The sequence below is a fragment of a genome, unplaced genomic scaffold (genome assembly GCF_019419815.1).
Source record: "Pyrus x bretschneideri cultivar Hongxiangsu unplaced genomic scaffold, Pyrus_bretschneideri_v1 Contig4, whole genome shotgun sequence".
In the NCBI taxonomy this organism is placed as follows: domain Eukaryota; kingdom Viridiplantae; phylum Streptophyta; class Magnoliopsida; order Rosales; family Rosaceae; genus Pyrus; species Pyrus x bretschneideri.
The window spans coordinates 10058297-10074671 of NW_025999723.1; the positions used below are offsets into that span (position 1 = coordinate 10058297).

Sequence of the window (16375 nt, forward strand, 5' to 3'; positions counted from 1 at the left end):
ATATATCTACGTGTATATATATATATATATAGAGAGAGAGAGAGAGAGAGAGAGAGAGACCAAATATAATCTGGGCTTTCATTAGGTATGTAACTAGGGTTTCGTAAGTGGGCTCCTTTAACCCAAGTCTTAGTTAACGATGATATCATCCTCATCTTTTGAAACCAATCAGATAATAAAGTGGGGTGCTGGAACGTATGAGACTTGGGTTTCTAGTCCTTCACACACAGGGAACTTGGATTGTTTGACCATGCGGTATATGGAACATAATTGTGTTATTTTTTGTTTTGAGAAATGACATAATAATTTACAATATTAAATTTATCTAAATATAAGGAGGGGAGAGGATTGAACTCGAAATGCATGAGAATGAAAAGTAATGCACTATCCATAAGTTGATTCAATTGGGAAACGATTTTGAGGTGAAATAATAGCTATTTTATTTTATTTTATTTATTATTATTGTTTTTTTTTTTTTTGTTAAAAGGGGGCAACTAGTGGCAAGCCACGGTTATCCACCTCTTCCGGGGGGGGGGGGGGGGGGAGGGGGGTCGGAAAGACTCACAGAGGCATTTCAACCTCCTCTTGACCACAAGTCTGGTTTTCACACTAACAACGGGTTTCGAACCCAAGACCTCCAGTTTTCAATTTGAAGAAAGCCTCGCAATTCACCTTTTACCATTGAGCCACCAACTCGTGGTTAAATAATAGCAATTTTATTAGAAAATTAAAAGAAAAGTAGAAACTGTAATGATGGTAATATTAAGGGCCTTCAAATTAAAATCAATAAGGTAACCTTGGTCAGTTTAAACAACCAACGTATTGGCAGATTTCTGGAAGTGATAATAACGATAGAAACAAAGGAACGCAACAAATCTTGTAATCATCAGCCGACCAAATTCAATGAAGAAGAAACACCACACAAGTTGTCCAAGACTTGGGTCGGTTGTAATCACCACTCAAAAAACAAAAGAAATTTTCAACCTTGACAATTGAAAATTCAATCACTTCTTACAAAACCACCAACTGAACTAGCAACTAAAATGTAGAAAAGAAGTGAGAGAGATTTCAAATCTAAACTTGGCTTAGACAAATATTAACTATCACCACAAAGGGATCATTATTCACCACACTAGACGTGAAAGGAAAGAGGTGAGAGTATTGGAGGAAGGAGATCGGTGCTTCCCCTTTTTCCTCATGTGACGATTTTTGCTCTAAGCTCTCTTTCCTTATGACGAAGATTTATTCAACATATTTTGTTCGTACTCTGAATCCTATTTATTCAGCAGCTATTGCTCACAAGATTTACAATTTATTGTACAACCTTTAAGAACCTCCTTTAACAAATCATAAATTGTCTATCACTAAATCAAATACTTTTTGGCACGAAGAGTACATGATTATATGTGAGATATTAAGTGAGACGATAAAGTACTACATTATATATGCAGGTATTGGGAAACTGTTCTCTTATTTTTTTTTTTTTGTAGAAATTAGATAGGGTAGGAACAAGGTTCTAAAAAACGTTTAGCGCAAGTCAGGCAGTAGGTTGGGGCCTAGTGCCTAGGCGGCTAGGCGGACTAGGCGGATTTAAGTGAATCTATTATATTTTGTTTAAATAAGTGTCTGTTTATAGTTAATATATATATATATATATATATAGATATAAAATTTCATCATAAACTACAAAATATAATGACTTATTTATTATGAAGTATTGGAATATAATGAAAACATGGGGAACAAGCATATAATGTGTGTTCATTTAAGTATTCAACAAGTCTTACAATTTATTAAAAAAAAAAAAAAAAGATGCAAAATGAAAGTTATCTGTTTTCTGTCTAAGTGAGTCTCAACCTAGGTGGGTTTGGACGGGCTAGACGGGTGACTAGGCGGTCTAGGTGGACACCTCAATAGGTCTAGGCACCCTTTCTTAATTTTCAAACGCCTAGACATTAATCAGGGCAATAACCAGCCGCCTAGCGCTTAGGCGGGGCCTAGGCGGGAATTTTTAGAACAATGGGAAGGAATGACTTGTATAGGGAGGTAAGACACGTAGATTGTGAGTGGAAGAAGGCAAGACACGTGGGTGGAGTTGGAGTCTTGAAGCACCTAAGCAAGAAACCGACAGTGAGGTGTCGTCTACAAGATGGCAAATTCTGGGGACATCCAATGGCAGCTCTCGAACATGTCCATGTTGACATACATTTGTTAAAAGACACAAGGCACAAGACACACAACATAAACCCACCCTTTCCCTCATATGAAATGTATACTTCCAACAACTTGGAGGGGTCGAATCAAATCGGTTACAGAATGACAAAATGGTCCTTCTCTCCTTTCGGCTCAAAATACCATTCCAGTAGGCAGTAGGTCCCAACATTTCTTTGGTTTAGAATTAGATGTATTTATGTGTTGCTGGATTTCACTATCAATCGATGGACAAAGTGTGGAGTGTGTGCTGTATAGCGCACAAATATGGCCCTCAACTTTTATTATTTTTTTGCTCTTGTGTAATACAAATTCTCAGAAGTATCCTTCCAATTAATTGAAGAGATCTTATTTTGGGACCAGGAGGTATTATACGGAATATATGTTTTCTTTTTAGAAGAAAAAACCATGTGGTTTGACTTGTGCAAAAATGGTGCTTTGCACACCAAAAGACCTACCCTTAGTGTGTTCCAATAAAAAAGTCTAGTTGCAAAGGAATTTCCAAAGATGAGTGCAGGTTATAAAAATTTGTATATATTTATTGTATTATTCATATGAAAAGAAACCATGTTTTAATCCTATTTTCAATTTTCTTTTTCATATTCTTGTTCAAGGCGTTTGATAGGATTTTTACCATATGCGAAAGTATGGTTAAATTATATTGAAATACTTGAAAGAGAACGCGGTAATTATAGGATAGATAGTTGAAGTAAGATCGTTTTCTATAGGAATTCATACGAATAGCTTGTATTTCAAACAAATTCTTAATTAATATTCAATACAAAATATAGAACGTTAAGATCATGAATTAAAATATTGAAAAAAGAAATTAAAATTAGCTAAATTAGCTAAATTAGCAAGAATAGAAATCACACAAAGTAAAAATAACACACAATTTAGAAAATCAAGGGTAAAAGGCATTACGGTTAAGCCATCACCATTAACAAATCTATATATATAGTTCTACAAAATTATTTATGAGTTAACACATACAAACTTTGAAGGTTGAGTATTCCTAATGCATATTCTGCTTGTGGCATTCAAGCTAGAACGTATATCTAACATGCAATCTATATGTGTCATTTAGATCAAATCTAAACATGCAAGACTCATTAAATTTTGTGAAAACCTTTTGAAAAACCATGCAACCCTTAAGAGCATGGCATTCGCCTTAAGTGAAGTTACAATTATCAATCACAAGAAGCATTATTCAATTTCAGGGTGTCATTCCAATAAAAATGCATCTGATTACTTGTCTAAACATCCTAATGGTGGCCAATTATCAAGACATATAAATAGTCTAAACACGGTGATTGATAATAAGTATGCAAGTATAACATCACAAGGAAATTGACAAGAAACTACATATTCATACTAAAGCTTGTGGTGTGGCCTCGCCCCATCAAAAGAGAATTAGTTATGCATAGTCATAATTGAAAACCCTCATGATTTGATTTGGGATATATTGTTTGAAGAAAGTTTATAATTTTGATGTATTGTCATTTGAGGGTAGGCTCCTTCCGTTGTGCGGGATACTTTTTTTCCTTCGACCAGGTTAAAAGCCCCATCAAGGTTTTATCAAGGCTCATTATGCACACTATCCTTAGTTTGTACATGTTTAGTTTGATTTGCAATGAATATTGTACTTCTTTAAAAAAAAAAAAAAAAGTCATAATTGAAAAGAAAAATATTAGTTAGAAAAAAAAAATATAGAAAACACCCTTGTAGGATAAAGTTGTGAATCACTGAAAGCTCCAACCCCAAAAAATTTATGGCCCCTTAGGGCCAAATACTCGGCATATACATAGACTAATACTTATGTATTCTACCTAAAATAGGTTTCCCGACACATCTAGCAAACCAAATAAATTAATAAACTAAATAACATATTCCTATTCTAATTTGGGTAATAGGGGCAGCTACGAAGTCCACACGTTTTCTGACCAAATCCGCTCCAAATCAGGGCTGCTAGGAAGTGTTAGAAAGTAAAAACGTCCCCCACACTTTTGCAGAAGGAAATTTCCTTAAAAATCGCCATCTTGACTGACTTATAACCCAAATAAACCCAAAACGCCAACTTGGCAGCATTGCACAACCAATGTTTTTTTATTCGCCATAGTCAAACGGCTTGGAAATGGAATATGGAATTTTGATACAATTATCTTGAAAGACTCCTGAATCCACTTCAATTTGAATTAATTACTCCAAAATTCCTTCATTTCTTCGCTTTATGCCCAAAATAGATTCACATGTCCTTCAATTGAAATATAAAGCAAAGTATCGAAATTCTCTCAAAATAACCAATACATTATAACTAAGATTAGGGTAAAAATATAGATTAGTGTCGATTCATCAACGTTCATCTTAGAAAATAAACGTTCAGAGTTTTCTATAGAGTGAAACAAGTGATGGTAATTTTTCTTTTAAAAATACTTATACGATGGCCATTAATTCTAGTGGTGTTAGTGATGAAATGTCATTTAGAAACTTCATATACTTCCAAAGCTCAAAAGTTCTTATGGCTACACTTTCTTGATAAGCTCCTAACTAATGTGCAAAAGCTGGAAAATGGGTATGACCAATAACCCTGGGTGTCAAAGATGTGCTTGTGGCTCTGAATCATTGGCTCATGTTTTTCAAGATGGTCCTCAGGCAAGAGAAGTCTGGTAGAGGTTGGGAATGTATAATCAGTAGTCATACCACATTGATTTTCATATCTGGCTGCTTTTCAATCTCACTACTAAATCACTTCTAACCTTAGGTTTAGAGTGGAGGTTAGTATTTTCTGTTCCTTGCTGGCCTATTTGGGATTGGCAAAATAAATTTGTTTAAGGGCATGATTTTGTAATGACTGATTAACCTGGTGGGGTTGCTAGAGAAGTGGAAGGGGGTGGGCCCCCTTTTTGTTATTGTTAAGTTTGTTTTAGATTAGTTTAATATTTAAATTATTTTTTATGAACTAAATAATTTTTATTCACATAAAAGCAAAGTTGGCATCCACACCTCATTGAAAATGTATGCCTTATATAATTTACCCGAAAACTAACTAATGACCACAAATAAAATGAACAAAGAATTAAACACATTTTCAAATTTTGAGACCTTCATAAAGTGCTACGCAACTAGATTCGGTTTAGTTTCCGAAAAAAAAAGAAGCTAGATTCGGTTTTGTTTTTTTAAGTACCAACACTAAATTATGACAAGTCAAACTAAGAGGAAAAAAAAAAAAAAAGGATCGTATACTAATTAGTAATGTAATTAGGTATGCCGTATATGCGCTAAGTCATTTAGAGATATTGTGGAATTATCCTTGTTATATGCTCCCGAACTATATATATACTATTACATACTCAACGTATGTGATTGTGTTTGATAAAATATGTCAGCAAAATGAGACCACGAGCTGAAAGATGCAAAGTCAATGAAGTGAGGATGAACCATGAGTTGGTGGTCTAGTTGTAAAGAACAGATTATGAGACTTCTTTAAAATTAAAAACTAGAGGTATTGGGTTCGAAACCTACTGCTGGTGTGGAAGCCAAACTTGTGGTCAGAGGGAGGTTGAAATGCCTCTGTGAGTCTTTCTGACCCCCAGAAGAAGTGGATAACTGTAGCTTGCCACCAGTTGTTCCTCTTTTTTATAAAAAAGAAAAAAGAAAAAAGAAGTGTGGATGGAAAAGCCACCCAAAGTGGGGGAGTGAGCCATCGATGCTTGCTTTTGAAGAAAGCAAAAGAGAAAGGGTGTAAATGACATGTTATTCTCTAATTCTTCTTGGAGGGCTGCTTTGTGTTTGAATATTTTCCATACAACATAATTTCCACTGACCTTCAAATAATCAAAATATAATTGTTTTTAACCGATTTGCACCATCTGGTCTAATTGATTATCGGCTTTAATTTAGTGGTCAAATTGAACCAATACAAGAATAAAAGGTAATTTCGGCCAATATATGGCTTAGACCATGGTTCTATACCGACTTTATTCGAGGATGTGACTTACGCCATCATAAGATTAAAGCCAAAATTGGTATCATTACGGCATACGACCGATATGCTAGTCGATAATGATACCAAGGCCAAAGATGTTATCGACCAACCTATTAAGGCCGCAACCTGACTGTGGGTCAAATGACCTGTGTGACCATGAGCATGAGTCTAATGGCTTACTGGCCTGTGGGAACGTTAAACTCCAAGGCTCTACGCCTATCAATATGAGTTTAGTCAAGTTGGTTAAAAGGCGCGAGTCATCCAAATTGAGATGGGTTTCCAACTGAAAGTAGGCCAACTGGCCAATGCAAGCACCCATGGGTATGAAATCAATTTATTTGGTGGGAATTGGATGAGATTCGTTTGTGGTGGAATGTCAAATAAAGAGGAAATTATGGGATCAATGTCAACCAAGAATTCTCACAATACGGAAGAGATCAAGCTTCAAGTCTAATATATGATAAAATCTACATTTCTCCGACCCAAATCAAGGAGGCTAGCCTATTTTCCAAAAGTTGACTCCGGCCATTTAATAGCAAGCTGGTGGGATGAGCATTAACCTATAAATATGAGCTCCGAAAAAGAGAAAAGGATCCCCCGATGAAACATAAAGCTCGTTATTCAATATTTTCTTCATTTTCTATATAGGATAATGCAGTCTTAGTCTAGATTATTTTATTTTCATGCAACTTATCCTGCACTTGTATTTCAATTTTTATACTTTAAGTGATTTTATTTACGCATTTGTACTTTAATTCTGCACTTGTTTTTCAATTCTTTATTTCACGCACTTTACTTTTCTGTCTCGTCTTTTAAATTTATTTACTTTCAAAACACTTTTATTTCATGCACTTGTTCTTAATTTAATTTACTTTAGGAAAACTTTATCTAAATCCATATAATTTCACTCTACACCCAACTTAAAATTTACACGTAAATTGTCTTTTTTGTTATATTTAATAATGACCATCAAGTAAAGATGAAATTAACTTGAAAACTGAGATATATTAATAAACTTACCTCCAATAATCAAACCATTACAATCTTTCTCGGTGGCTAGTGTCAAACCATAGTCTAGCTCTGTAATTCAAATTCAATATACAGCAGCTGTTGGATGGGTTAATAGAGTTTGTTCTTTGTATTTTAAATGTTCACGTGTAAATTAATAGGGATTTGTTCATATTCCTCAAACACTCAAACTTATGGAACCCTATAATAAATACAATGAACTATCACGATGACAAGGTATTTCATCCAAAAACTACTTTGCATATGCTGAGTTTTGCAAACCTTTCCTCTGGCTGATTGCAGATATGCTTCTCTTTGCCTGCAGAGACTGAGGATGACTTGGTTTTTTTATTTTTTTAAATTGGGTATACAGTTAAATTTACATATTGGATTGAGTTTGTGCTCCTAGTTTAGGTAGTAAACTAGAGTTTAAATAGATATTGATAGTTTAATTAAAAATAATACGAGTGTAGAAAGTAAGTTGGGTGTAGAGTGATATTGTATGAGTTCAAATATCTAGGCTCATGCCTTATTCTACAAGGAAAGTAATTACAAAAGATAAGGAAACAAAATCCTAATTAAAGATTACAAATCCTAATCCTACCTAAATAACGGACTCTAAAATTATTAACAATCATTTGGTTGTTCGCATTGGCAGAGCCAAGTACAAGGCTCCCCTAGGCTATAGCATATATAGGGAAAGTTTTGGATCTTAGCCTTCAAAATATTAATCTTTTGGGCTATTTTATGATTTTTAATTGTCATATTCTAGCAATTGAAAATTTTGAATCATAAGGCTGCTTTTAAGGAAAATAAGAGCTAATAAATGTTAAATAAACTCTTTAACCTATATTATAACTTAATAGTAATAAATTAAAACTTTCATCCCACAAATAGTTTCTTATTTTATTCACCTGAAAGTTTTGAAGGTTAGAAGTTTAGAAAACATAATATAAATTTCTTACCTTTTTTTTTTTTTTTATTTGGAACACATGATATTATATATACTAAGGGGTGGGGAAGTGAGCTAAGCTTCATAATGGACTAGCAATAATGTGGTTCAAATTCACCTTTGGCGAGAATTGAACTTAAAACCTCTTTCTTACAAGTGAAGAGGAATACCACTAAACCGTAGTACTAAGTGGTAGTATAAATTTCTTACTTCAAATTATTACTTTCAGGTTTACTATTATATAACTTTATGTACGCAACAAAAGATTAAAAATTTGATTTCAAAGTAATGATATTTACTTAGTCCACCCATCGAATAATTCATGGCTACGCCATTGGTTGTTCGTTCAAAGCCTTGTTTTTTAGAAAGAGAAAACCTAGGCCAAGAAGACGTTTCTTGCTTGGCTGTTCAATGATTTCATTAGAAGTCAAATCTAAGGCACAAACACAATCACTTTTACATATTTTCTAAGTAGGCCAATCTCGGCCATGTGATAGCATGCTTGCACATTTAAACCAAAGAAGAACCGAAAGTCCTTCTAGCTAGGCCACCCAGTCCGGCCGAAAATAGGGAAACAATGATATATGTAGCTAGTCACCAGATGCATTATGGTCAATGCATTCTACATTTATATGAAGCATGGATCAATTCCCTTTCATGTATGTGTGGGGAAATCGTGGATTTTGTTAAGAGAATTAACGTGTGTTTTGTTGAAGAAAAATTGAGTTTTTGATATTTTGTATCGATATTTTCCATTTTCCATGTGTCAATATTTTGGCATGTCAAACAAGGCTAGATGAGAATACATTTTTTGAGCAGGGCTTTTTATGAATGGTGGTTTTATACTAGAAACTTGAACTATTTTCTTAAATATTATTGGCCATATTGCATTCCTCTCTACTAGTTCAAAATGTTATTTGCAAAGCCCAAACTTAACATGATGCGCATTTCTCTGAACCTCAAGCTTAGTTTGAGCTCGCCCTCAAGTTTTGGACTTGTAGGGTCCAAATAATGGAAATCCGACAAACTAGTTAACAAATAAGATTTTTTTTTCTTGTACAAATCTACGACCATGGATGTAAAAGGGAATACCTCTAACCAGTTTAGCATTATGATTGATAATCTATGCCCCAAAAAGCGTTCAGAACTAATTTACCGGCCTCTGACATTCAAAACTCGTCCCGATAAGAGGTATTAACTTGCCTCTTCAAAACACTTCGTAATTGACGCACAAAACTTAATATTTTTGTTTATGCTCGGAGCCATTCCAATAAAATAAATTGAAACCCTAAAGTAGGAAAAACAAAAGTAGAGAACACTCGGAGTTTAGTATCTAGCACTCCCTTGTGAGTGTATAAAATTACAAAGAAATATATGAGAAGAAAGGATCTTATGATTCAAGAGAAGTTGGAGTGTTCTATAACTTTCACATCACAATACATGTGAGAATACACACGTGATGTCATGATACACAGGTGGTCTCCAATTATTACCCTATTACCAATTCATGACTCAATGAGGATTTAATAAGTTCGAACAACTGTAAGTAGTACCACAGCACCTATATTTGTATGGCGCTATTACGAATACGAGGTCCACCACAAGTTCCCATCCGCTAGGACCAATAGCCCAAACTTCCCATGCACATCGATCTAATAGCTAGCTATATAGCTAGGAACAATAATCCAAAGTACTCCTATACCAAAGCTTACCGAATTAACTAAAACCTAAGAAGTCTTGGTCAAGTGGAACAATCACACCGCAATTATTCATCGAAAGTTGTGGCCATGCACAAAAAGCTTTCATTGGAGCTCGCCCTAAAGGACAGCTGATGACTCCAACCTCATCTCCTTCTTCTTTCTCTGTGTCTGTGGGTGTGGGGAAAGTTTTGGGCACAAAGAAAGCAATAATAAAGGCTTTACTTTTATGTTTGCAAAGGTCAAAAAAGATTCAATTTCCCAAAAGGAACTCTTGTGACAGTGAGTCGGCATTCATACGTTAATCTTAATCCCTTTCCGGGGAAATTAACACTAACTAAGAAGGGTCACGAAAAAGGAGAAGCATCAAGCAATGAAAACAAGGAAATAGATTTGTGATTGCAGCCACAAGAAAAGTAATTGATTGCTAGCATTTGAGATTGCTTCCTTGATTCCAAACCAGCTGCTTTTTTCACGGATTGACTTTTCTTACAAGTAGGGTTTTGTGAGAGGGAAACTAACAGTAAAATTCTAAAAGGAGGGACACAAGCAGACCCCATGTATTAATAAGGACCCTATTAATAATATCAAGCATCTGAAGATGAATGTGATGGTCTTTCTGAGTGTGTGTAATGAGAGAGAGAGAGAGAGAGAGAGAGAAAGAGAGGTTTCCTTGGATTTTACATTAGAGCAGTGGCATCTACCATGTGTGTTCTTAGAAGCCATGACAACTCTTCTTCCAGAACCTTGTATTCAACTTTTTAATTCTCTCTATTCATTTGGGAGGTTCTCAAGTAGCAAATTATAGATGCAAATATGAAGGAAAGTTATTAAAGGAGATACAAATTACACTAGACTGATTACGCATCAATTTAAGTCTGGGATTAAACCACTGGGTTAATCCAGCAAGGGTTTGAAATCCTCCTCTACAACCAAAAACATTTTTAAATCTGGGATTAATCAGCTGCCCTTCAAGAATACAAAGGGAATTCTTAAACTTGAGAAAATTCTCACAAACAATTGATCAAATTAGTTAATGATACTTTGAAACTTGATGGAGCATCATGGATACCTGCACAACTTTTCTTGTCTAGTATATAAATTACTGAAACAAAAAAGAAATGTTCATACAATCAAACTACTCACCTTTAGTTTTCAGCGCTGGTTGGGTTCTAATTAAGCTCCATTGACTCTTTGAACAACCGCAGTTTAGTCATATAAAGCCATAATAAAGGGCAAAAACCAAGGTGGAGTTAAATCATTGTGGGGGACTAAAGCTTTGACAAACACAAGTTCACAACATTCACAGTAACTCCAAGATAAACAATATTAGGGTTTCAAATTGGTGTCAATTGGTAAAGAAAATAATCTAAAGGAAAAGGCAAGTGAACAGATTTCCTTTTGGACAAGCACTTTCCCAAGGTTATAGTATTCGTACTTTCTGCTGAACCTACATTTTCATATGCTCATCACATTTGGAAAGAAACAAGTTCAAGATACATGAGATGTCTAACAGAAACATTATCAAAGCTAACAGGTAAAAGTGTGAGAATAATAGACTGATCTGAGAAAATAGGAAAGTACTAATCTATTTATGCATTATTATACTTTATAATCAAGACTGCAAAAGGATTACTGACTAATAGCGTTAGATTAAGAGTCCGAAACAGATGGGTGTTCAGGGAAGCTAATTTTATATTTATATATTTTTGACAGATGAAAATAGGCATTTGAACAGTGTCAGAAAGGGTGTCATTTTTTTGCTTGTTCTCCTAAGCATAAAATTAATTTGCTATTTTCTAAAAGATTTGTTTAGATATATCGTAGCTTAATAAATCTAGACCCACGAAACCCTAAGAGAGAGAATTATAACGTGAAAGAGAGGAGGGAATGTCTACCAAAGTTATTTTTTTTAATGAACAAAAATAATAAAAAGGGGGGCAGATCTGAAAAAATGGCAGAAGCAGACAGATCAGATACTGGAAGGCATCATTAGGCTACAATCATCACAGCATGATGATTCAAACAAGAACAAAAATAAATGAAAAGGAGATCCAGCAATCATCAAACCTTTTATGCGAAGTCGATGAAAAACAAAAGTAGTCAAGATACTCCTCATTACACCAATCTGCACATAACGAACAACCTTAATTGTTCTAAAGACAAAAACCCAGAATTCTAAACTGAGTTAAAAAAAAAAAAAAAAAAAAAACCCAAAATAGCAAATCGATAAAAATAAAAATAATTAAAAACAAAATAGAAATCAAACCTTCAGATGAAGAACCCATCTGCCCTGGAAAAAAGGTCTCCGTATGGATCGGAAGCCATGAATTGGGGGGAATGAAGCCTGGTCCGACGACACTACTTAACCTGATCATCTATGTATGCAGATGATACACACAACATATACAAACACATACACATATATAGATATATGTATAGGTATATAACGGTTGTTGATCCAGAGATTATAGATCAAGGAAAGTGTCCTCGAGCCAGACAACATTCCCCTCAAAAGCTAAAGCTCCTCTTCTCCTTCAACATCTTCGAAACCCTAGCTACAATAATTTATCCATGAATGAGTGTATCTCTTTTTATGTATGTGTGTGTTTGTTTCTCTGATCTCTTTTATCTCTCTGTCCCCCAAGAGCATCGCCTATCTTCAAGGGGGTTGAGAGAGAGAAGGAGAGAGGAGAGAGAGAAAAAGAGATGAAGGATGATAATGATGATGAGAATGTAGAGAATGATGATATGGTATGGTTAGTATGGCATGGGGTGGGAGGGGGTGACTTATAAATATATATATGAAAAAAAAACCTTATAATATGTAGAATAATAAATGCCTTCCAAAAAAAGACAAAAACATAGGTGCAGACTCCCTACCAGCTGGGTTCTCATCTCTCACTTCCAGAAATGACCACGACCCCATGCACCATCTCTCCTTCTCTCTCTCTCTCTCTCTCTTCTTTTACTGTGTCTAGCCACAGTCATAAATTTTATTTAATTGTTTTTCCAAAATTTCGATAAAATGATACGTTATGTTAAGGTTAAGTAATATAAAAAGTCAAATAATAATTTGATACTAAACTTGTCATAAAAGGAGGGTCATTGGAGAAATAGAGGGTTAGTGTGCTAAATTTTTTAGGCGGAAACAACATGTAAATTTTTTAGTGTGCCATTTTATCAAACAGTTGATGAGCTGAAGTGATATATATGCATAGCCATGTTGAGCGTATGTTGATAGAAGTTGATAACTTTTGAGCGAGTTTGTCGATAAATGTTAACAACAACACACACCAAAGTGCTGACAAGTGTTGCTGAGTCTCGCTGAAACATTTTGTCAAACACTTTGTGGAATTGGTTACTACCCCAACAACCAAGGGGTCATCGGAGGCACTCTTCAGAAACTTTTTCTGCCGGAGTCAAGTAACGAAGTTGATCCCGCAATAAATCTGTCAATTGATCAGACCTAAAATTTCTTATTTACATAGTAAAAATATAGTATACTAATAAATTGTAATATAAATTGCATAGTCACAAATGAATTAAAGAAAAAAAAAAAAACATGTTTATAGGTTTTTATTTTGGTCAATTTATTAGGTTGGATTTGATGGATGAAAGTGATATGATATGATATCCACCGTCGGATTTGGCAGATGAGCCTCCTCGTACCGCATGGAGCATGAGAATTAGTACCACAAAAAGTGAGGAAAAAAAAAAAAAACACTCACCATTTGATTTAGGGCAGGAGGGTTCGATTGTGTCATCAAACATATATTAAGGGTAGTGAATAGTGAGCCTGCTACTCTACTCTGTGTAAGCCTAGTGATCGATGGACCATTTTTGACCGTAGGATATTATCATTGTACAATGATCAAAAAGTGGAAAAACAATCACATAACAATGACAAGTTGGGTACATATAAAAATTTGAGTAATACTAAATATATATAAATTAAATTTGTAAATTAAATAATGTATATGAAATAAAAAATAAGAACATTATTAATATTTAAGTAATAATTAATTATTATTCTTTATGTTATTTAGTTTATAAATTTAATCTCTTTAATATTATTATAAAATATTTCTCCAACAAATATGAATAAATAAAAAAAAAGAATCAAAACAAACAGTGGAGCTATGAAGCGAGTCAGAGGAGTGGTTGAGTGATTGAGCTGCCCGATGATGGAAACCCCATTTAATACTTTTGTCACTTTTATGCGAAATCACAAAATTAATTAATTAGTTTAGAACAAGATTAATTTTTAATTCATAAAATAAACAATAAAAAATGGGACCCTCGGCTGGCGTGTCACTTTAGAGCTGACGTGCAGGACGATGAATTCGAGGTGATGACCGACAGATGGGGCAGAGGGAGTCCATTCCCTCATTTTTCACTTTGCCTTTTAACCTTTTTGGTTTTTACCTTTCGCCGACCCCCAATTCTTCGGCGACTTTTCTGGGTTCCTCCCTTCTGTGCGTGTGAATATATGTTTGCCTTAGGTTCGACGACGCCGTTTTATTTTTCACCCCACCACCTAGGTTACATCTTTTACCTTTTTCTTTTACTCCATGTCGCATTCATCTATTCAATTCAAACATTCAAGGGGAATTGACATGGCTTGGGAATGATTAATTAATTAATTAATTGTCGTAAATTTGGGTGTATGAAAGCATATAGGATATTTGCACGTTGGTGAGATGGGAATAATGGGTAGATAGGTTAATTTATGAACCCTAGTTTTTTTTTTTTTTTTTCTTACATCACAAGCTGCAAAAGTACTGAGCCTATACAGGCAATAGACCATACACTCTGGCATGTTTTATATTACAACTGTGGCAAATTTAAAAAAAAAAAAATGAACATAAATTAGGGGCTGCAGAAGTTGGACTTGTAAAAAAAACCACTTAAAACAAATGCATTGCAGTGTTAAAAGTGCTGTAAATAATTGTATTAGGGCTCGTTTGGAAGTCCTTTAAAATGACTGAAAATGCTTTGGTGAAATTGTTCTTGGGTTCGAAAAGCACTCAAGTGCTTTTGAAAGAAATAATAGTTATGTGTTTCTTGCATAAAGCACTTCAAGTAATTTTTTTTTCTTTAGAATTCATTTGTATTTTTACTAAGAATTAATGTGAAAAATACTCTCATTAAAAGCTTTTTCAGTTATAAAACACTTATAAACGAGTCCTTAGTAATGTTCATGTTTACTAATTCTTTATTGAAGCATTGTATGTTGGAGTAAAAGTTTTGATTTAAACACACATGCCGTTCAGTATCATGGTTGGATAATTTATTTGAATTATAACCCCAGCTAGAAAAAATAATTGCATATAATATAAGGTGTTTGTTTTAATACAAGTCAAATGGAAACCCTACCTACCAATTTGACATATAGATATACCTAGGTCTATATGCGGCTATGCCCTTACCTAGCTCTTGTAAGATTCAAGTGATAATGTCAAGCACGAAATTCGCACAATAATAGCCTAAATATTGGAGTTAGTCCAATATAGACTAGAGCTGTATATCCAGATGTTTATTACCAGAGAGCTGCATAGTTGGATTCTTAATCATGAAACTTTTAGCTGCATATCCAGATGTCTATTCACCTGGTTCAATCTACGAGCCGATCCATTCTAAAATTTCTGTTAATTAATATTTTTCATGCAAAATTGAAAATACAAATAAAAAAAGTTCAACACATAGGACAAAGGTCCTTAGTTAGGGAGACATTATTTTCAGCTTTTGGTAATAATATTTGTAGTTTCTTGGCATGGTGAGGAATAATTACCATTAAAAAGTTGAATGAGATCATGTACATTAATGTAATTAGAATAATATATTTGTTGATTAGTAAAATCGAGAATTTGGAATCATGATGATCTCCTTGTTTTATCTAAAAGGGGGTGTCCGGAAGATGTGCTGCCGTGCCTAGTGAACCCAACTTCACCACCAGATTAAGAATAACCCTAGTGAGACTCAGACCTACCTTTAAATTTCTAGCTCTTATTCGTATTTGGGTCTTTTTCTTCTCTCTTTCTGTCTTTCTTTCTTCTTTCTGTCCTTCTTTCTTCTTTCTTCTTTCTTTCAAGGTTGAATGTGTATTTGCTGTACATGTATATATCAGATTGACAAACGGAGAGGACGATACTGGCTCCAGACTTCGAAGCTATTACAGGTCTTGAAAGTTGTGTAAATTAAGAAGCTGTGTGACTGACTGACCGTGAGAGAAAAATGAAAGAGAAACACAGAAAGGCGCAGCAGGAAAGAAACAACACGTAAATGTCAAATCCTTCCCCCTAGCTACTCCTGTGCTTCCTCTCAAAGCCAGCTTGTCCATCCACACATTTCAAACTTCAAACAACACAGTACTATACATATAATAAATTTGCTTATACATTAACAGTATGATTCTTATATATGTATAGAAACGGTCTCTTGTGCAGACATAATTTGTATCGATAATGCGCCAAAATATATGCTTTGCTATTAAAATACTATCTACCAACATTATCAATA

The 16375-nt window shown here is 34.4% G+C and overlaps 1 long non-coding RNA gene across 1 annotated transcript; it reads right to left on the minus strand.

Annotated features, from left to right (window-relative positions):
* Nucleotides 1–9552: 9552 nt before the first annotated feature.
* Nucleotides 9553–12711, minus strand: LOC103956380. Its single transcript, XR_007251213.1, has 2 exons — nt 12123–12711; nt 9553–11981 (listed from the first exon to the last, which is right to left on the minus strand). It is a non-coding gene; the product is annotated as an uncharacterized LOC103956380 (long non-coding RNA).
* Between the last annotated feature and the right edge of the window lie 3664 nt (nt 12712–16375).